Here is a 20,899-nt window from a genome sequence, read left to right on the forward strand (position 1 = left end):
GACCACAGGGAGGGTGGGCAAAGAGTGGCTTGGGGTGCAGCGAGGGGATACGCCCAGGGCAGCTCCCTGGAGGTGAGATGGAGGGGGTTGTGGGGTCCTGCAGCTTCGGAGCTTTACCACTTTCTTTGGAGGGAGACAGTCCTGCATTGGTGTCCGGTGTGGACTGGCCAGACAGGCCTGAGTGGAGTTGGTCTGGCCATTGCTAAGGCTCAAGCACAGTGGTTAGATGGGCCTGAAAGCTGCCTGTGTCTGTGCAGCTTTGTTTGAACGTCTCCTTGGCAAGGAGGGAAAGGAACTGGGGAGACCCGGGGCTGGGCTGAGCAAGTTTCCTCTGCTCTCCCCGCCCCTGGACACGAATGAGGCAGCAGCAGTTCAAAGCTCCAGCCCAGGCGCAGAGTGCAGCTCTTGGGCCTTGTTGGTGATGGCTGTCGAACAAACAAGCTTTGCCTCCAGTGCTCTGATGCAGGGAGAAGGTGGGGGGCAGTGGGGAGGGGTGGCGGAGCTGTGGTTCAGAACAAGCCCTTTGGATGGCAAGAAAATTGCTGAGTAGCCAGTTTCCGGGCTGCTGAGGACCTAGCCAGGGCCCGACTTGGCTGCCAGAAGCAACAGGCTTGGAATTTCCTCTGCCTGATGCCAGCTTCTCTCGGCCTGGCCACCGCGCCTCTGGCGGGGCTGAGGCTTCTCGGAGCCCTGCAGATGGGGAGGCTCCTGGAGCAGGGGTTACATGCGGAGTGGAGAATCTCCCCCAGCCCTCGGTGCCTGTTTTCTATTTTCTTTTCCAGGGTTCAAGCTGTTTCGAATTATGCAGCCCGCGCCTCCTGTGGGGCTCCCGGAGCAGCCGCCTAACGAGCTGAGCTCCTGACAAACTTTGCTCTGGCTCTGGCTGCGCTTGGAAAATTTTACAGCTTTTTTAGAAAAAGGAAATGCCAGTAATGTCTGTCTCTCCGTGTTTTTGTGAGGGGGTCCCAGCTGAGTGGGGCTGGGACAGAAAACAGGAAGGATTTGGGGTAGTGCCCATCGCTGCACCCCTGCCCGTTGGTGTGCATTGGGGTAGGGAGTGATAGTGGCCAGTGCAGGGTGGCATGAAGACGGGCTGGCTGCTGCCTTTTATAGCCAGGATCATGTGAGTGAGACCTGTAAGGACCCTGCTAGTGCCACAGAGAAGGGCAGGAGAGGGGTGGGCCCTTGGCAGAGTGTTAGGCCATGGGGAGTCGGTCATCTGTGTCGTGGGGAAGTGGGACCAGGCTACCCGCCTGGACTTCTGGCAGGGTTGTCCCTCTGTCCTGAAGCTGACGGCTCCCTGAGGAAGATGCCTCTGTGGGAACAGGCCTGGCAGTTCCCCTTTCCCCAGGGCCCTTCTCTGCAGTCAGAGCCTGCTGTCTGCTGCTGTCCAGTAGCTTCTGCCCTTCCAGGTCCATCGAAAAGATGCTATGGCTTGGCCTCAGGTACTGGGAAATGGGGACCACGTGCGGCTGGATCAGTGTGGTACCAGTGCACAAGCTTGCCTGACTGCCTCTTGCATAGGCAGGGGTGGTCCATGCTCCTGAGTCATGCCTGGTCGTTTTGTCTTGGCCGATGGTTTTCAGCGAAGAGGAAAAGACTGAGCGTTACTGTTTCACTTACGGTATCACCCAGGGGCAGGGACCTCTCATGCTGAGCACCATCTCAGGGTAGTCTCTGTGCCCAAGCACATGCCTGATACTGTGCCCAGGTGCTGTCCTCACAGGGAAGTCGGGGGGACTTAGACAAGGCCACAGAGACCCCGAGTGCAGCACATGTTGTCCCTGGAGCTGGGAGCTGCTTTACAGTGGGTGAAGGTGAAGCAGGCATAGCCTGGCCCACGGTCAGAGTTGGGAGGGACACTCCTTTCTCCTGCTGTGCCCCTCTCAGTAAGATGCCGGAGCCCAGCCCCCCTAGTCTCCCTAGCACCTTATCTGTGGGCTTTGTTCTTGTTGCTGGATGCTTCTTCCTTTTTGGGCAGGTGTCTTAAGACGCAGGCTGGTCCCTAGTACTCTTCTTCCACACGCCAGCAACCTTTGGATGATGGCTCTCTTTGCCGTCTGTGCGTGTGGCTCCCGGGAGGGAGATGGGACTTCTGGCCACAGGTGTATCATCAAGGTGCATCCTCCTCACTCCTTTTGGACCAGAAAAACCTTCATGAGTCAAGTAAGCTGGGAGCTAGGTTCCTCCAGGTGGCTCAGGAATCATCCCAGAGTCAGGGCAGGTGGGGCATGCTGGTGTGACTGTGCTGGGATACCGTCCCTGGAGCTGCCTTTTGCTGGTGACGGGCGGTCCTTGCTCTGGGGAGGTCGCCACTAGGGTGAGGGGATTGCAGTCTCTGTAATTCCCTGGCATCTCCACTGACACTGCCAGTAAGAAACTGGCTAGCGCTAGTTGTGACATGGGCACGCCGAGGAATTGCCAGTTAGCTTCATTACACTGCAGCCAGCTGGTCACTTTGGTTATCGTTGGGCTGGGCTGGGCTGGAGCTGATGGCCTGGAGATGAAGGTCTCCCACCAAAGCTGCAGAGCTGGTACACTCACCCACTGCGCTGGGTAGATGCAGGCATCCCATCTGGCAGGGTGTTGGCCTGTGTGTCTGTGCCTCTCGATCATCCCCTGCCCTGGCTGTGCAGTGGCCTGAGGTGCAGCCTGTGTGGTGTAGGCCTGGGCCGTGGCTCTCCCTTGTGTGCGTTTGTGTCCTCATCTCCTTGCTTATGGCCAAAAGGGATCTGCAGGGGGAGGTTGGTGAATAGGACATAAAAATGCAGCTGCCCGGGGAGTTGTGGAGCCTCTTCTTCAGCAGGGAGGGATCGAGGTTCCTGTATGGTCCAAAGGCATCAGCTGCTGCCAGTCGGAGCTGATGAGTGTCAGGCGCAGGCAGTGATCTGCCCTGGGTGGATGGGAGACTTGCGCCAGCCCTGCTTTGAGGGCTTTGCCTGTTGTTTGTGTCAGGAGCACGGCTCAGGATGGCTATTTGATTTGGCAGCCTTTGCAAGCCTGGCAGCCTTCTGAGCACAGTGAGGAGCAGACTGTGGGCTGTGGGCACCAGAACTGGGCCCTACGCTCTCTTCCCCCTTCCCTGTGCCTCCCCTCCACCCCCATCTGCTGCAGAGGGAGGGTGGGTACGTCTCCCTGCTGCGGTGAATGATATGCCCCCTTGCTTTCCCCACCCATGAAGCAGGCAGATATGCCCTGTTCTCCTAAGAGCTTTTATGGATAGAAGCTGGCCCTTTACTGGGGTGCTGCTAAAGCCTGGAGGGTTGAGCTCTGTTGCCTCCAGCTGCAGAGCAGGGATCCAGCCACCTCTGTGTCTCCCCACTCAGACCTGGGCTATTGCTGGACTAGCAGAGAGGGCTCAGGGCAGCATCGGGCTGCTGATGCCCCGGGGCTGTGATGTACGACCTGGCCTGAGACCTGACTCTTGGGTTGCCTGTGTGCTTCCAGCTCCTGTTAGGCAGCACTGCTGGAACTGCGGCCTGCAAAGCCTGAGTGGTTCTCAGGTCCTGCATGGGGTTGGGCTCCGGGTCAGGATCTCCTGCTGCCACTCAGGGAAGTGGCAGTGAGCCAGCGTGGCACTGTTTTCAGGCCCAGAGGTGATGGGGCCAGTACCCAGTAACTGAAAAGCAGGCTTGATGGTGGGGGACAGCTTTAAAGAATAGGGAAGTTGTCGGTCTATCAGGAAGATTGCATGAGAGGAAATGGTTCACTTGCGCACATGCGTGTACTCTCGTGTGTGCCACGCTGGCTCCCGGTGCACACTGCTGCATGCAGTCGGAGTGATCTTTGTCTCAACCCAGAGGCAGAGTAGGGCCCTGTCTGTGGCACGTTATGGTCACCCTCGCGCTAGTGGCTTTGGGATTTCATTCAGCCTGGTGCATGGATATTGACTTTGGCTGCACAAGGCTGAGGCTCTGTTGCATGCTCCCCATGCTCCTGCTGCACCTCACCCAGTTCCCGCCCAGTGGTGGAAAGGACATCTGGGCCGTGTAGGGTATGCACAGATCAACAAATTGCAGCGTGTAGAAGGGGGCACGGTTCACCGTGCAGTGGCTTCTCTGCAGTACGTCTCTGCCCCTTGTAACTCGCCGTAACGTGCGTTACGCAGACCCTTACTCGCTCGGGGGCAGCTGCGTGTAGAATGGAACACGTGGCTCGGCCTCTGCGAGGTCTGCGGAGCTGCCACGCGTTGTCTGTATGCGGGTGCGCTTTTCAGCTCGTGGCCTTTGTACTGTTACGGCCCTGAGTGTAAAGGAAGTTGCTGGGGCTGCGAGCAGCCTGTCTCCTCTCCGAGTGGAAGCCTTTGTGGGACAGCACGGGAGCAGGTGGGCATTGCACATCCTTTTTTGAGATGCGTCTCATACCTCAGCGTGGCTGCAGCCCCTGCGCTTAGATCAATGTTAGAGCATTGGCGCCTACACACCACAGTGTCAACAGCTCCCCTGAAGCAGAGTTGGGACTTCTGTACATGGATAAAAACCATGCTTAAAAAAGAAGACGCATTTAAAATGTTCCAAAACTACTGTAGCTTTTTAGAATGTCCAGACTATCTTCTTGTTTGGTAACTTGCTGAAGTTCATGTGTTATGCTTGTTTCTTTAAATAGTTTACAAATTGTTAGCAGAACTTCAGATTGTACAGAGAACGTTTTTTTTTACTATGAAAACTCAGAGGATTCATGTTTAAAATGATCTTTTGTGCAGAAAAAGGAAGGTCCAAAGCCGTAGCTGTTCCCTGTACGCTGGGAACAATATAAACTCAAATGCAAAACTGACAAGCAAATAGGCTAAGTAACACCTACAATCACTGGCACCTTCTGGGACATTACATTCTTCTTACACATCCATGAGTTTGCAGTGCTGCCACCAGGCTTTACTCCTTCATCTGAGGTTGCACTTTGGCATCAGTGGGACTCGTGTTCCTAAGTCACTTCAGAGCCTTTTGAAAACCCCATTCTGAAGTGCCTAGATATGGGCCTGTTTTGAAAACCTCCAGCCTCTAAATGTCACAGCGGTTTTGCTAATGCCATGGAAATCTAAATAACTGTGTTGATAACACGGGCCATTCTGTTTTAAAGCAATGAAGATTTTATGCGCTAAGAAAAGATGGCAGTAGAATCTGTCAGACTCTGGGACTACTCCAGTGAGTAGCGGGATTTACATATTTAGATGTTCTCACAGTCAGGACCTTAACTTTCAGCACTGTGGGTGTTTGTCTAATGCCGTTCTGAAAGAGTCAAACAAGAGGCTGCTAGTTCTAGCATTTGCAAATTCCATAGTTGATCATTTACCTCATTATAGATGGCCGTTTGAAGTTGCAGTACTAGTTTTCAGATTAGTTGGCAAAGCTTCACCCCTGTGATTTTAATCAGAGTTGGAAGCCAGTCCACCCTGGGACTCCTGGGTTCCTTGGTGGGGGGCTCTGCCACCGCTTTGCACAAAGCCTTCTCTGGGCATCAGCTTCCTACCCTACGAACGGGAAGGAAGAGCACGTATCTCGGGGCTTGCAGGTGTTGGCTGGAAGATACTGGCGTGAGACTGACAGCGGTGGTCTGGGCTAGGCTGTGTGTCTGTCTCCCTGGAGCCAGGCTGAGCCGTGGTTGCACTGTCTGATGTCTGACTGGGACTGGGACATGGCGAAGGGCAGGCTGAGGTGATCTCTGTTTGTAGGGAGGACCCATAAGAGGAGTGGGAGTAGTGTCAGGCCCCAGCTTCTGCTCGGTCCCCTAGACCCTGATTCAGGGCGTACCTGGCTCCTGCTGTTAAAGCTTCTGCGGGGGGGTCTTTAGTGGCATGGGCCACTACCCCTGTTCATAGCTGTTTGGAAATGGCATCAGGGCACCAAAGGCTTGTATTTTCCTTGTATAAATTGAAGGAAGAATCGAAGCAACGAACCTTTGAGGAGGGATGATCTGGAGACGCCTCTTCCTTTCGGTGCACACCGAGCTGTGCCCCTGTTGTCTGTCTCGTTAACCCCAGATCAAAGGCCACGGTGTGTGTTCCTCCATCCTGGCGTAGGTGCAATCAGATGGCCACAACCCCGCCTGGCCCCTCGCAGCCGAATTTTGGCCGTCCGCGCTCTGCCTTGCCTCTTGGCCTCACGTGTGTGGGAACCTTTCTGTCTGCAGCGGGGCTGCCGGGAGTGAAGCTGGGGTTGGAGCGGAGAGCACTGGATGAGCCGGTGCTCTGCCCTGGCCAGGGGGCTCTTCAGGCAGTGTGCCGGGAGCCTGAGGGCCCGTGTGCGCTCCAGTGCTAGCTGGGACTCTCCTGTCCTGTGTGGGGACTGCGAGTTGCTTGATACGACCGGAAGCAGAACAAACAGTCCAAGGGGGGCAGCATGGGTGGTAGCCAGGCCTGGGAGTTGAGACCCTGTTTTCCAGGAGACCCCTCTGTGACTGTGGCTAGTGCCTCCCCGCTGCTGTGGGGCAGCCAGCTTGTTCTCGGGGCTTTGCCATCTGCACCACAGCCCCGTAGGCTTTTAGACCCTTCACTGGAGGGGCCCATGGGCTGGCTCCAGGACCTGCCAGCCCTTGTGGAGCTGGGTGCTAGGAGGAGGCTCTCTGCCCTGGTGCAGCCCCAGCCTGTGTGCTCCTCTGCATCCCAGACAGGGCAGATCAGGGTTTAAAGGGAAAGCAGGAACCCAGGGCGTCCCTCAGCGCAGAGCTCCCTCCCTCCCCGCCCCCCGTCAGCCTCATTACCGCAGCGCAGGAGCAAACCTCTACCCAGAGACAGGAAACTGGAACCACGTGGGCTGCCTTGAGCCCAGCTGACACCTCGTGTCTGCAGAGAGAGGGACTCTGCGCGGCCAGAGCTTGCTGGCTGCTTGCCACTGTGCTGGCTGCTTCATTTTGTGTCGCTGCTGTGAAAAATGAAGGGGGAGCCCAGGCCTTGCTCTGAAGCATCTGGAGGGGGCTGCAGAGCTGGAAAGGGCAGGCCCCCCGGTCCTGTGCCCAGCTCCGAGGGCAGTGGGGTCTTCTCGGTTTGGCGCCTGTTTCTAGTGACGAGCTGCGCTGCCTTAGGCATCTGCTGCTCCTTGCTCGGGAGCTGTGGGTTTCAGGACTGTCTGTGGCGTATGTTGAGATCTGTGGGTAAAGGAAGGACAGAGACTCATCGTCTGGCTTGTGAGATGCCTGGGGCCAGGCTCAGCCTGGGCACAGGGGACTGGAGCTGCAGCACCTGCCTGAGCCTTTGCGGCGGTTCTCCCTCTGGTTCCTTGCGCAGGGCTGTCTGGTTTCCGTCGTAGGGCCTGAGCCCAGGCTCTTCCTTCCTTCCTTGTGTCTGGACTCTCTGGGCCATCATCCTGTGCTTTTTCCTTGACCCTGGGGCTGGGGCCTGGAACTCCTGCTTCCCGTCTCGCACTGTGCTGGCGATTGGAGGCATAGGCAGCGTGCGCTTTCTCGGCAGAAGCTGTCACGTTTGTCTTGGTCAGTTACAGCGCGGCAGCGGTGGCACCAGCCGCCCCCCGTTCTCCTTCCCTTGGCTGGGCCAAGTCCTGCGGGCCCTCAGCAAACACGGTGGACATCTGTTGCCTCCCCCCGCTGCCTCCTGGCAGCCAGGCACCACCAGCTTCCCCACACACGGGCTGCTCCTTTGCATCGTGTCCCCACCCAGCCAGTGCTCCCTTCCCCTCCGACAGGCTTCTCCGCACTGGACCTTGCCATGGTGGTTTCCCTGGAGCTGGCCAATGTCAGACCAGACTGCAGGGGCCTGGTGGAGAGGAAGGTTGTGTAGAAGCCCAGGTGCCCTGTCCCGCTCAGCGTGGGTCCTTGGCAGACCGGCCTTCCCTGGGTAGGACCCTTCCAGAGCCTGGGGCCTGAGCACGTGCACAGGGCCTGGGACTGCAGCTTGGATACATGTGGCAGGAGGGTGCTTGCACCGAGTGCTGGGCCTGGGGCCTGCTACCGGCCTGTCTGTTGGAGGGCGGGCCGGTCAGAGCACAGCGCGGGTGCAGGGCTTCTGGCCCATCAGGAGGGAGGAGTTTTCTTTTTCCTGCAGCGTCTGAGCAGGGCCGGGATTTCCGTGCTGCGAGCTGGAGGATGGCAGGTCTATGGGCCTCCCCCACAAGGAGTCTCAGCAGCTTGGCAGTCTCAGAAGTAGCCAGAGCGCCTGCAAGCAGCACCTTCTGATTTGATTTTGACCTTGCTGTTGCTGGTGCTGCGTGGCTTGCTGTGGGAAGCAAACGCCCGTCAGGGCAGCATGGCATAGGCACCAGAGTAGGGCAGGACAGAGGTAGCCCTGTCATCCTCCTGCAAACACCCCGGCCTTTGACGTCCATTGGCTGCAGCGTTTTTGCTGCAAGCCTTCAGACCTTGATAGGGGTGGTTTGCGCCTGTAGGGAGATTGGTCTGGGAGGCTGTCATGTCTGCAAGCACAGCAGAGGTACAACACGATGGAGAAACTGGAAGTCCTTTAGCGATTTGGGCTCCCATCCCCTGCTGGGCCTTCGGGAAGAGCGCGGGATGGGCAGGATGAGCCAGAGCAGCGGGAGGCACCCTTGTCGGTGGGTGTTCTGCAAGGTAAGCCCTACACCCTCCGCGAATGCCACTGCAGTCCCCTCCCATGCTGACCTGTTGCTCTGCTTTCTGCTCCCCGCCTAGCTGCTGCTCTTCCCTCTACTTCTTCCCCGATCTGCCGTGTGCTGTACGTGGGCTGCACGTGCTACTTGTGGCAAGCGTGCCAGAGATTGACCACCCCCGAGCTAGCGTTGCCTCTCTCTTGCACGCCGTTCTCCTGAGGGGGTGGAAGGAGCTGAGCAAGCCTGAAGGGCTCACTGGCCTGTGAGCGATGGGAAAGTTTTGTAGGGAGACCCTGAGGAAAGACAGGAGGAGATGAAAGATGCTGTAGCGGAGGTGACTGGATAGGCCATTTTGGAGGAAAGAGCTGGAGAGGCTGCAAGTGAGACACCAAGTGGGAGCTTGGAAATGTGGGGTGAATGGTGGGGAAGTCAACTGCTCTGTGCTTGAAACATGTCAAGAGCTTGAGGTTCAAAAGGGCTTAGAGCAGAAGACACAACAAGTCCTCTGGGGAAGGGAGATGGACTCATTCTACACTCTGACCTTGATCTCTCTACTTGGGCTGTGGGCGGGAAAGGCCCGACGAGCCCCAGGCGAGCTCAGAGATTGTGTGGGTTAACAGCGCACGGCACGTGAATTACTGATCCGCTGCGTCTCAGGATGGGTCTGACAGTGGGAGTCATTGCTGCCCTGGGAGCTGGGGATGCATCAGTAAATCCCAGGTCATGGCACCCCTCTTAGCCCAGCAGTGAGCTCAGACCATAGGCAGAGCCATCTGGGGGAAAGAGAAGGGGACTAGGTCAGTGATCGGTGTAAAGGGGGAGGGACATGGTGCCAACTCAGATGATGCCTAGGAGCTGGCCTGGAAGTCCGCGAGAGGCGAGAGGGGTCCAGCTGGCTGTGGAGCCTTCCCAGCAAGGTTGTCTGCGGACACGTCCTTAGGCTGCGCCGCACGATGCCCGTGCGCGCTTGTTCCAGTTCGATGGGGCGGCGGAGGGTTCTGTAGCCAGCGTGGCGAGGGCTCTCCGTCGCCGGCAGAGAGCACTGGTACCTGCTTTGGCATCCGCTAAGGTGCCTGCCGCGATGCTGGGGATAACCCCATTGCGCTAGCGGGGAAGGCAGCTGGCCACACAGCCCAACTGGGACTATAACCCGTGCTGCTTGCCCAGCCCGTCCTTCCCGTGGGCTCCACACGCTGGGGCACGTGAGAGAGCTGGGGCCCCGAGGAAACAGGGTGTGTGTGAGGGCTAGAAGCGAGAGGCTGCTGAGAGCTACGACTGAGCTCCCTCCCTGCCTTATTGTTTGCCTGCAGATCCTTGGCGGGGGCGGGGGACGGAGGGACTGGGCTGAAGGCCAAGAATGCACGTCTGCGCCCGGGGAGGGGGAGCCAGGCTCTCGCCTGCACAGGTGATCCAGAACTGCTGCAGCGCAGGGCGCCACGGAGGTGCAGAGCTCTCCCTGCTGAGGCAGCTGGGCTCCATCCCAGGACCGAGCAGGAAGTGGCCACGCAGATCGGGAGACCTGGGCAGATGGTGTTTAAAGCTTCCTTTGGGGAGGAGAGCAACACCAGCAGCCTGGAGAACTGGAGACACTGGTGCTTGCCAGGCACAGCCAGGAGAGCTGAGAAGTGCCAGTGGTGGCCAGGTGCTGTGCCCGTGGGCATGTGATGGAGCAGGAGGCAAAGCGGCCTGCAGGGAAGTGGGCTGGTGCCGTGACATAGGGGCTGATGCCAACGTGGCTGTTTGCTGGCCTCAGCTCTGAACTGGATTGGGAGGGTTGGGAGCCAGGGCTCCTTGGCACCCTCCTCAGCTTTGCCCCTGACCCCTGCTTTGCCTGGGATTTGCCCTGGATGCTGCAGCTGGCTCCTGTTGCAGTGAGCGCTGAGAAGTCTTTCTCATTGGACCCCCTGGGCTTTGGGATCTGGGGGGGTCTGGGCAAGGCCTCTTCTGTCCTGACGAGGGAGAGCCAGTGTGGGAGGGAAGAACAAGTGTCTGGGATGGCCGTGGTGCCAGGAGCCAGCTCCTGTGCCGTTGTGACTGGCGTGCCCAGCGACTGTCACCTGGAGCACGGCGCTTTGGTGCAGAACGGAAGGCTGCGTGCAGAGGCCTGGGCTGAGCGAGTCGGGGCCCGAGAAGCGGGGGTGTACTGCCTTTCCCAGAGGGGAACTGAGGTTGCTTGACCTAAGCAGAAGAGGTGCCGCCTTGATCTCTGGAGGGAGGGTCGCGAGCAGGCAGAGCTGCCTCCAGCCATCTGGTCTGCTTGTAGCATCAGTGCAATGGGGGCATGGCCTAGGTGGGGGGCCACTGTGGTCTGGCACGGGGGCAGGGGGAGACTGCCGGCTCCAGGACCACTGGGCTGCTCGGCGCTTCACCCTGGAATAACACAGAACTTGCTGGTGGCCGGTGACCATGGTCCTCGCCCACCCCTGTTGCTGGGCTCATGGCCATGGCCAGAGCAGTTGCCAAGGGATGGGTGGCCCTGGGGCGTGGGCTCCCTTCTTCCCTGTGTGGGCTTGGCACCGTGACTTGAAGCTGGCCGGGGCGCTCCACTGCGGTGGTTGCTGTTGAGCTGGGAAGCAGGTGAGATGTCTGTGCTGGCGTTTGGCTGGAGGCCATGGGCGCAGCTGATGCTCCTGCTGCCACACCTGGGGGAGGCGCGTCTCTGCCGGTTCCGCGCGCTCCTTCCTGCGTCCTCAGGGCAGGGCCTGCCTCAAACATCAGCCAAGCAAGCAGCTGTTCTGGGAGGGGCACGAGGGCTTTCTCCTCCTCCCCCCGTGGAGGGGGGGCAGCTCCATGCCAGAACCCCCCTCCCCACTTGTCGGCGGCGCTCTCAGCCCGTTCCCCACCTTGCCAGGTGCCTCGTGGGCTGGGGGCACTTGGGAACGCCCGCCCTTTGGCACCCGCCGTGGCCCCTGGCTCCATCTGTCTTCGCTGCTGGGGCAGCTGGGGTGGAGCAGTTGCTGTGCAAAGGGTTAACGCTGCACTCGCCTGCTCCTCTCCGCAGCTTGCTCTGTGCTGCAGGATGGTGTTTAGCAGCTTGCTCCAGTTGGCTTCTTTCCCAGAATGCTTTGGAAAAGCACTGACCTCTGACCCTCAGTACAAACTGAGCCCAGCACGTGGGAGGGAGAAATTACTCCCAGACCTTCAGGCTCCAGGGTTTACAGGCTGACTGCAATAAAGCAGCCATTTTTTTCCGACAGTCACTAAATCTCCCCTTGCAGTTCCAGTGCAAACCCCTTCCCCCTCCCAGCCCCCTTTCTTTTTCCTCCAAGCCAGAAACATCTTCTCCAGGGTTACAGAACCAGTCCAGTAACCCCAGTGCCCGCTGCTCTGGGAGGTGTCTGAGCTCTGATTGAGCTCCAAGCTGCGCACTGTGCCACGAAGGGCTCTTGTTAACCTTGGCATCCAGGTTGCAGGGGCATGCGTGGCTGCTTCTGGTGCGCGCCTGTAATGCCAGCACTGTTCGTGGGGGTACCTGTATGCTGCTCCTGAATGGCCCCTGGCCTTCCTGCGCCCATGCGCTCCTTTTCCCTGGGTCATGCACACGTGGAGTCCTGTCTTTGCTGCTCTCTTGCCTGGAGGCCTGCAGGTGACTTGGTCCCCTTACGGGAGCGGAGCCTCGGTTTGAGCACCCGCCAGCATGCCAGCGTAAGGCGCCCAGGTTGCAGCGTCTCGCAGGGGTCAGTTGTTTTGCTCACCTGGGTTCCAGCCCTGGCTCCCGATAAATACAGCGGGAGTCAATACTTCAAAACAGTCTCTTCCCTTCTCCTCTCATTTTGCTGCTGCAGATACCTCAGGCAAGGCGCAGATCTCCCCGGAGGTGGGGAGATGCTCACAGCCCCCCTGCTTTGCACAGGTCTTGGGCTGGGGCTGTTGTGCTGGCGGGCGGGGGGGAGTCCCCTATGTGCTGGCCCGCACGCAAAGCCTTAACTGCTACTCGGAGCCAGCTCTCTGCTGTGATCACCTCGCTTGGCTTTTCTGGCCCCTCGCAGAGACAGTGCTGGGTGGGAACTTGTCCTTCTGCCTACAGTCTTGGGAGCCAGAGAGACCTATGAGGGGGAGGCCTGAGCGAGCTCATTGCCTCAAAGCAGAGGGCTTGTGGAGGGCAGCCCCGTGGCAGGAGACCCGTGCCGTGTGCGGTGGTAGTACCACGGAGGCAGGAGCCCCGTGCTGTGTGTGGCTTTGCTCACGGTCCTTGCACAAAGTGTGATAGAGAAACCAGGTCCCTAAATACATATTGGGCTGCTCTAGGATCTGCTTGACATTCAACAGAAAAGCACATTCATCTGAATTGCTGCTCTCCCCTCTGAGAGCTGGGTTTTGTTTTTAAATCTATATGGCAGGCGACCAAACTGGCTGAGTCAGTCAGCTGGCTGGCCACCAGAAATAAAAATGTGGTTTCTGTCCCCCCCCGCCCCCTTGGTATTTTTTTTTCTTCTTCACTTAGCGACAGTTTCATGTATTCACAACAAACCTCTTTCTGCCTCGCTCCCTCTTGGGGCTGGGACGAGTGGAAGCTGGTTTTTATTCTGAGAATCAATCTGCAGGGAAAAGGGGCTGGATGGCAGCTTGTCTTTGTGTGCGTCTCTGTCCCCCCACCCCAAAGCCATGGGGTTTCTGAGGGTGGAGGGAGCTGCGTGCTGAGCTCGAGGGCCCTGCAGGGTTGCCCCGGAGGGACCGTGGGCATGCTAAGTGCTAACAACAGTGCTCCGCACTTCTCCAGCACCTTCTCCGCTCGCCTCCAAGCACGCAGCCACTTGTGCCTGGTGGGAGGCAGCTGTTAGCCCCATTTCACTGATGGGCAGATGGAAGCACGGGAGGTGATGTGACTTGCCCAAGGCAGCACAGGCTTGTTGGCAACTGTCATGGGATCAGAACCCAGGAGTCTCTGGCTTTCAGTGCTTCCTCGCCATTGTTCCAAGGGAGGCCCTTTGGCACGGAGCAGCTGGCCACAGGCCAGTTTCTTGGCAGACAAAGGGAGGGGGCATGAAAACCCTTCTATCCTGTAGGTCAGGGATATAGGTGGCTTGTGCGGCACCGGGTGCTCGTGCCTGGGGTCCAGAGGCGCTGAGCACCGCTGCAGTTCACGGGCCTGAATGGAGGCTGTGGCTGCTCAGCACTTCTGAAAAGCAGCTCCTTGTTCTCGTGGGGCCTGGCTTTAAGCATTTGAGTCTGAATCTCTCTTGGCTTTGCTTGCCACAGGCTCGTCTCCCCTGGCTCTAAGCTGTGCATCTGTGCAGTAAGGGCAGGAGCTCGTGAGGCAGGGACAGTGCCTGCCCGCGGGCTGGGGCTCCGGAGCAGGAACCGCTCCTTACTTCTGAGCCCTGGGAAGCACTCGGGTGAAGCGCTATCACCACCTCCTAGGGAGGTGAGATTGCCTCGTTCCCTTCTAGCCCGTCCCACCAATTCCCAGGGCAAACGGGCCCTCAACTTGTGGCCACAGCATCTGGACTTGGCCATGAGCAGCAGTGGGAGGTCTGGAGAGCCGCTCTCAAGGCTTGCGCAGGGGCCTGCTGCTTCCCAGGACAGAGCAGCCCGTCTGGGACGGCAGCACTTCCTGAGGTCTCTGGGAACAGCTGCCAGCTCCAGCTTGTTCCACGCCCCCACATCTCCTTGGAGGAGCTTCCCTGCCCGACATGCTGTCACTCCAGCAGGATCAGCTCTGGGCTTCGGGCTGGCTGGGACAGCTCGTGCCTCTGCTGACAGCTCTGCTGGGCCCCAGAGTGCCGTGTGTGTCCCTTTCGGCCGGACTCGATGGCTTGGGCGGGGCTCTGGGGGTCTGTCAGTTTGGGAGGGGGGAAGCGTTCAGGCTTCCCTCACGTGCTCCTTACAGCGACTGATGAGCTTTCAGGGAGGAAGGGCTGTTGCAGGCCGTGCCCAGCACGGCTGCACTCGTAGGTGGGGGCTGCTCGGGCCACCTCTGGAGTCTGTGGTTCTAGCCCAGGTGCTGGCCAGCTGTAGGGAGGTTGCCAGCTGTGACTCCCTCTAGATCTGGCTCCTGCAGGTTGGCTGGTAGGCTGAATCCCTTCTGCTATCAGCCTTGTGCTAGATCCTGCTCCGGGGCCCCTCCTGCTGCTGAAGGTGTTGCTGTGGACTCCTGCAGTATTGCCTGCAGAGCCCAGAGGCGTGGGGGTGCGTGCTTTCTCTCCTAGGCCCTCACATCCACCCTATACCCTTTGGGATCATGCAGGGAGCTGCAAAGCACAGCCAGTGTCACAGGTGCGTGCTCCCCAAGAGCAAGCCCTACAGGCCTCACAGGCCAGGTCCTCACCCCGCTGCCTGGACCCAGGAAACTCTCCGACATCCAGAAGGTACGAGCAAGTTCCAGGGCCCCGGACCTGGTACACGCTAACCTGTTGTGGGATTTGCATCGTGACTGCATTTCCTCCACTTTTCGTGTGTGAAGCAGCACTGGTCATGTCCCGGGGCAGAGCCGTGCCCCTGCAGGAGAAGGAGAGGCTGTGGCACGCAGCCCCGCTGGAGGAGGGGGAGAGCTTCCGGGGTCCTGGCAGCAGGGTGAGGCCCTGACCTGCGAGGTCAGTAGGGCTTGTCCTCGGAGAGCATGTCTGCCATTGGCGGTACTTTGCACGCAGACCCAGCAGGGCTGGGAAAATCCCATGGGCCTTTTTCAGTGCGAGAGGCTTTGAGCCTTGTTTCCTTGGTGCCCAGGCTGCAGAGCTGCCTCCTGCGGATGAGGGGCCGTGCTGGCCCCCACAGAAGTTAGGTAGCGGAGGGCAGGGCCCGTGTCTCTCGTGTTGCCTCACCAGTGTCTGCCCCCCACCCCGCTTTCCAGATCCGTTCTTGCCCTCTGTGAAAGCGGCAGGGCCTTGCGGGCTCAGTGGTGATCCCTGGCCTCGGCCCAGGAGAGACTGAGCAAGCTGGTGTCACTGCTGTGCTGTGAGGGGCAGTTGCTATGGCTACGCGTGGAGGGGCATCTTGGCTGGGGCATCAGATTCCAGTACCAGGGTGTATCTGCATGATGGTAATGTGAGAGGACTGGCCCCGGCACTCTGTGCTGTGCAGAGGAATAGGCAGTCCTACGGCCGCGGCTGCAGGGAGGGGGCTGCTGACAGCCCGTGTCTCTCGCGAGGGGCAGGGTGCTGCTGTCCGGAAGGGGAGGTGAGATGTCCTGTCCACACTAGCCCCAGGACTAGGCTGCCCAGGGTGGAGAAGGCCATGCCTGCAGCGAGCGCCGGTGTCTGCAGAGCTTTGGCGTGGAGCTGGGCTCTGCTGCCATATTTGTGCTGAGGGCTGCAGGGGAAGAGTGCGAGTGGCCCGTGGTGCTGGGGCAGGCCACCTGTGCTGAGTGACTGCCCAGGACCTGTCTACTCACTCTGGAGATGACTTGTGTATCGTAGGTCCTCCTCTGCTCTGTGTCTGCTGCAGGGGGGTGGCTTGCCCGTGCGCGGTGCTTTGTGACGCTGTCCATACAGCGCAAGGTGGGCAGCGCTGGTCTTGGGCCAAGCGCCCCTTGAAGTGGGGATGGTGGCTGCGTGTGTCTGAGAGAGGCAGTTTTCTTCCTTGCGGGCTGCGGCTTTGCTGTCGATGGCTCGTCTGACTTCGCTTGCGAGGGGCAGAATACGGTACTGAGGCGGGTGGTGTGGCGGAGTGCTGCTGCCTCGGCTCCGTGCTTGGGGCATCAAAGTCTGCATGTGGCTGCTCCAGGCCTGCCCTTGCTGTGGCATGGTTGGGGTGAAGCTGCACCTGGACCCCATGGGGGTGCACGGAGGGACGTGAGCAGCACCTCGCACGCCAGGCGGGGAGGCTCCCTGAGGTGGGAGCAGCGCTCATGTGCAGACTGGCAAGGCGTTGTCTTCATTTGTGTTGTCAGACACACAAATCCTGGTAACTGCTGCAGCCTGGTTCTGGTCTGTGCCTCAGTGCAGGGCCAGCACGAGAGCAGAGCTGGCGGCTGTGAGCCGTGTGGGTAGCTGAGGATACCCGCACTGGTCTGAACTAGTTTGCTGCTTCCTCAGTAATATATCAGCCCTCAATTGCAAGCCGTACTTCCAAGGCAGTGACGGCAGGGAAGGGGAGAAATTGATTTACTGCTTTTATTTTAGCAGAAGAGGATGTGATGGGCTAAGAAATGTAAAAAGCGAAATAAATCCTGCTGCAAAGAGAATGGGCTCTGGTGTATTTCACTCGCTGAAATGAAGTGAGCTCCGGGTGTGCAGGGAGCCTCGGGAATGCGGCACAGAGGTGCTCGGGGGCGGCTGCTGCGTCTAAGCAGCGGCACTCACCCCTGCCCCACAAGTGTGCTGGGAATCCAGGCACCAGGGAAATGGCAGTTCTGCCCTTCCAGTCTCTAGAAGAAGTTTGTCCGCGTCTAAAACCACTTCTTGGCCGGAGCGAGGGTCGCTGGCTGTGTCTGCACTGCTGCCTCAGCTGCGACAGGGTTGCGGGGTAGATCAGAGTTCGCCCAGGAACTGAGGTGACCAAGAAGGGGCACGGAGGGGCAGCGGCAGAGCTGAGGACTGGGTCACGTTGGCAGAGGTTTGTGGCACGCCTGGGATGGGACTCGTGCAGGGGGCGGCAGAGCAGGGCTCAGGCAGAGACGTCGGGACTCGGAGCGGAAAGAACCGGGGCTGCTGGGGGTCAGGACGAGGTAGCAGTGGCCAGGCTACCTGGGGAGATGTTTACTGAACCTGCCTCTGCCCAGCCCCGTCTCTTCTCTCCTGTCCCGTCTTCTCAGCGGTCCCCGCGCGGTTGAGAAGGTGCAGGGAAGGGAGCGGCCAGCGCCTGTGGGCAGGTGTCTGTGCTCTGATACCCAGCGCTGTCTGGGCCCCAACTTCCTTACACGTGCCTAATGATCTTCCTTCGTTTCCTTTGCTCTCACTACCCCAGAAGTCGTTCAGTGCAGCGTGCCTGATTGGCTAATCTGATATTCCCTTTGCCCCTTGGGGCCAAATTGATCTTCTCTTTACGACGATATGACCGATGGCTTGAGATCCATTGGCAGGTTGTGGGGAACATGCAGTTGTCTGTGCTGTTCCTGGCAATGTGGGGTGCTCTCGGTCTGTCTGTTTGACAACCCCGAGAGTCACCCAACAAGCAGAATCTGGGCTTTCTTAACAATTGTGTCTTGTTTTAAGTTGCATCTGGCTGCAGAAATCCAGCTCCTGGGGTGTAGGAGAGTGTGGCCGAGCTCACACTAGTGCTGCCTGGGAATGCGTGAACGAGCTTCGAATGACTTGCAGGCCGTGCAGGTGCATAGCAGCTTTAAGGGTGAAGGCCATTTCTATCCTTGGCACCCAGTGCAGCTGACTGCAGTGGGAGCCGGACGTGCTCTGCCCCTCTGAAACCTGGCACCTTTACCTGGGTGTCTAAGCCGAGGCACCCAGAGAGCTCGCAGCCTCAAGCACCGGGACTGCACACGCACCACGAGAGTCGACAGTGGCAGCGACGCTGGAGACTGTGCCGAGAACCCGGAGGGGCTCTTCCTTCCTTATCCGTGTGCTTGCTTCTGCCTTTCGCCTAGAGGATGGGGTGGGCAGGTCTGGTCCTCGCTTCTCGGCTCAGGCCTGGACTCTTGTGCCGCGGCCTAGCGCTGCGGCGTGTGGATTGCAAATGGTGACTGCCACTCGTCGCCCCGGGACGAAGGCGCTCTGTCAGTAGCAGCACGGCTTCGCCCCGGCAGGCATTCCTGCAAAGGGCCCAGGCAGCCGGTGCTCCTCTGGCATCCTGCATCGTACGCTGTTGTTCGCTGCCTAGTCCGCCCTACAGCTGTTCCTTGTGCTCCTGCTCCCTAGCAATTGTTTCTGATGCTGGGGGAGCGGGAGGAGGGAAGCGTCCCTGAGGGACTATTTAACTTCCACACCTGCCTGCATTCTGCTCCCTGGGCCAGCGACTGGCGCTTGGCACAGCCTGTTTCCAGCGTAATCACCAGGAACAATGCTCGGAACAAGGCCTGACCCGTGGGCAAACTTTTAAACAAACACCAACTCTTGCGTCCAATCAATACCTGGATCAATGGGTTATTTTTTCCCTCTCGAGGAAGACAGCAGGCCTGTGCTGAGGCAGCAGTGGTGCTGGCTCGCTCCCAGCACATCCCTGTGTCAGGAGGCTGAAACCAAGGGCCTGAGTTTCCACATCATCCCCATGTGCCGTTGGGCCTGGTCTGTGGGTGCCCATCAGGCCCTGGTTGGTTGGGCTCAGCTGCTGGATGTCCAGGTAGCTGGTGGCCTTGGACACTGGAAGGGAACGGGGGAGAGAGGTGGAGGAAGGGCGCAGCTGTGTGTGTTCTGGGCATGGGTGGGAGGACCCTCAGAACTCCAGCACCCTGTCCCTGCGCTGCAGCCCCCCTGGGCTCAGTACCAGGTTCAGCCAGCGCACCCGTGCAACGGCTGGCCCGGCTGTAGCTGCTTGGGCTGCTCGGCCACGACACCTGGCATGTCCTGGGAGAGCGCTTCCTTCCTACTGCACCAGATCAGGCTGCTGAGGCAGCCCACTAGGCGGCCCAGGCCTCGGGACCTCTGGCACTCCTGCACGCATGGACACCCACACGCTAGTACGGGCACATGTGCATGCACATAATCGTGCCCAGTGCTTGCACTAGCATGGGCGCATTCCTGCAGATCCGTCCTTGAGCAAGCCCACTCACGACAGGAGGAGTCGCTGCCTGGTGTGGTATGTTCACACGCTTGGCCAAGCGTGTTCCCATTCACACGGGTAGGAGCTCGCTCTGGCAGGCAGGCAGGCAGGCAGGCACACTGGTATGCTCACGTGCGCAGAGGCAGGCGACAGGGCTAAGCCACTGCACTAGTTTATTTCTGGGTGCGCTCCTAAGAATTTGGAACGTGTTTCAGATGTTGTAGTCTTCGAGGGGAAGCCAGAACAGATGGCTGGAGGGTTCAGAGCCACAGCCCTGCTGGGAACAGATATTTATAGGCAGATTTAACCCTTGCCCAGGCCATGAAATCACCTTTAAAAGTACAGCAGTTTGACTCTAGAAGCAATGCCCCTGGAGCCATGCAATGGAGCCAAACCCAAGTGGGGACTGGCCTGGCCTTCCTGTCTCATGCCCTTCCTCTGAAATGGACTGATTATTGATCCAGCTGGGAAATCCAGAGCACTGTGTTTCTTCTGGGCCTTTGAGGGTGGGGACAGGGCTCTGTCTAGCAGGGACTTGTTTCACTAATGGCTCAGCTTGGTTCATTCCCTCCATGTTCTTGCTTAAGTTGGGGCTGGAGCTCTCTTAGCTGCCTTGAGGAGTGCTCAGGGGGTCTGGGGTAGTAGGCCACCTGATGAAGCGAGCTTGAGCTCACAAAAGCTCATGCTCTAGATGCATCTTAGCTAGTTATTCTCCAAAGCGCATGTGTACCCTGCCTTCTGCCTGACTTAAGGCTAACACGGCGACCTCCCTCCAGGTTAGCCAGACCAGCCAGGTCCATGCACACACAGCGCCACCTTTCCTGTCCTCTCTGCCAGGGGCCACCCAGACACTTGCTGTACTTTTCAGAGGAGAGACTGGGTGGTGTGCAGGCCATCCCCTGTGAAGATGCATGGGCTGCTTCCTACACAACTAGATCCCTCCGCCGCAGTTACATATCCTCTCCTTGGGGCTGCTGGAGGCTTTAAGGGCGGACAAAGCCTGGCTCTGGCCACGTGGGGCTGGAATACGGTGTGTGTGTGCTTTGTCAGAGCCAGCAGCTCCCCATGTGGGGCTTGATGTTATCCTATATTTAACCAAAGCGGTGTCCCCAAGGGCTCTGCTCTGCTGGCTGACGTCAGAGGAGAGCACGGCGGAGGCAGGGAGAGACGGGAAGGTCTCAGCTGAGGCTCGAAATAGAACGGAGGGGCAGAGGCAGGAGCAGCGGTGGAGAAGGCTCTTGCTTGGACAGGCAGAAGTGGTGGGAGAGGATGAACAGGGGGTGCAGAGCCGGGCAGTCCCACACAGGACTGTTTCAGCCAGGGCAGGACTGGTGGTGCCAGGAGCAATGTGTGAGGGCAGATGCCGGTCCCACTTGCAGGGTTGGCCGACAGCACCAGCCTGCAGCTGCGCGCGGGAGCTGGTCTCCAAGGACGGGGATGAGAGGAGGCCATGGCACAGGGAAAATGGCATGTCGTGATGGACAGGCCCCTCCTGTGTTAGCTCAGCAAGCCCCTACTGCACAGGACCCTGCACCCATGTCCCAGCACAGGCACACGTGCGCACTGAAGGCCAACTACCAGTTCCCTGCCTGGCAGGAGTTGGTCTGATCCGGGATGTTGTAGCGCAGGTTCCAGGCTGGTGCCCAGCGGGTTGAGGGTCCTGCAGTACCAGTGCTGCTCCGTGAGTCACGTGGGCTGTGCTTTCCCTTCCTGCGTGGATGACAGAACAGCCGGTGCAGCGTCACAGACAGGATGTGGCCTCGTGGGGAACCGAGATGTCGGCTCCCAGATTCTCC

The 20,899-nt window shown here is 59.1% G+C and overlaps 1 protein-coding gene across 5 annotated transcripts in view; it reads left to right on the forward strand.

Annotated features, from left to right (window-relative positions):
* BCL9L (BCL9 like) overlaps positions 1-20,899 on the forward strand; it is a 105,423-nt gene that overhangs the window by 54,959 nt on the left and 29,565 nt on the right. The window contains exon 1 of one of the 5 annotated variants that reach the window (XM_090027172.1): positions 8,035-8,514. The exons of the other annotated variants lie outside the window; for them this stretch is intronic. The gene's annotated coding sequence lies outside the window, so the exon portion shown is untranslated. Of the gene's footprint in view, positions 1-8,034; positions 8,515-20,899 lie in introns of those variants that run through there. 5 annotated transcript variants of the gene reach the window in all.

Source organism: Crocodylus siamensis, chromosome 14 (assembly GCF_052110815.1).
Source record: "Crocodylus siamensis isolate JL-2025a chromosome 14, ASM5211081v1, whole genome shotgun sequence".
Taxonomy (NCBI): domain Eukaryota; kingdom Metazoa; phylum Chordata; order Crocodylia; family Crocodylidae; genus Crocodylus; species Crocodylus siamensis.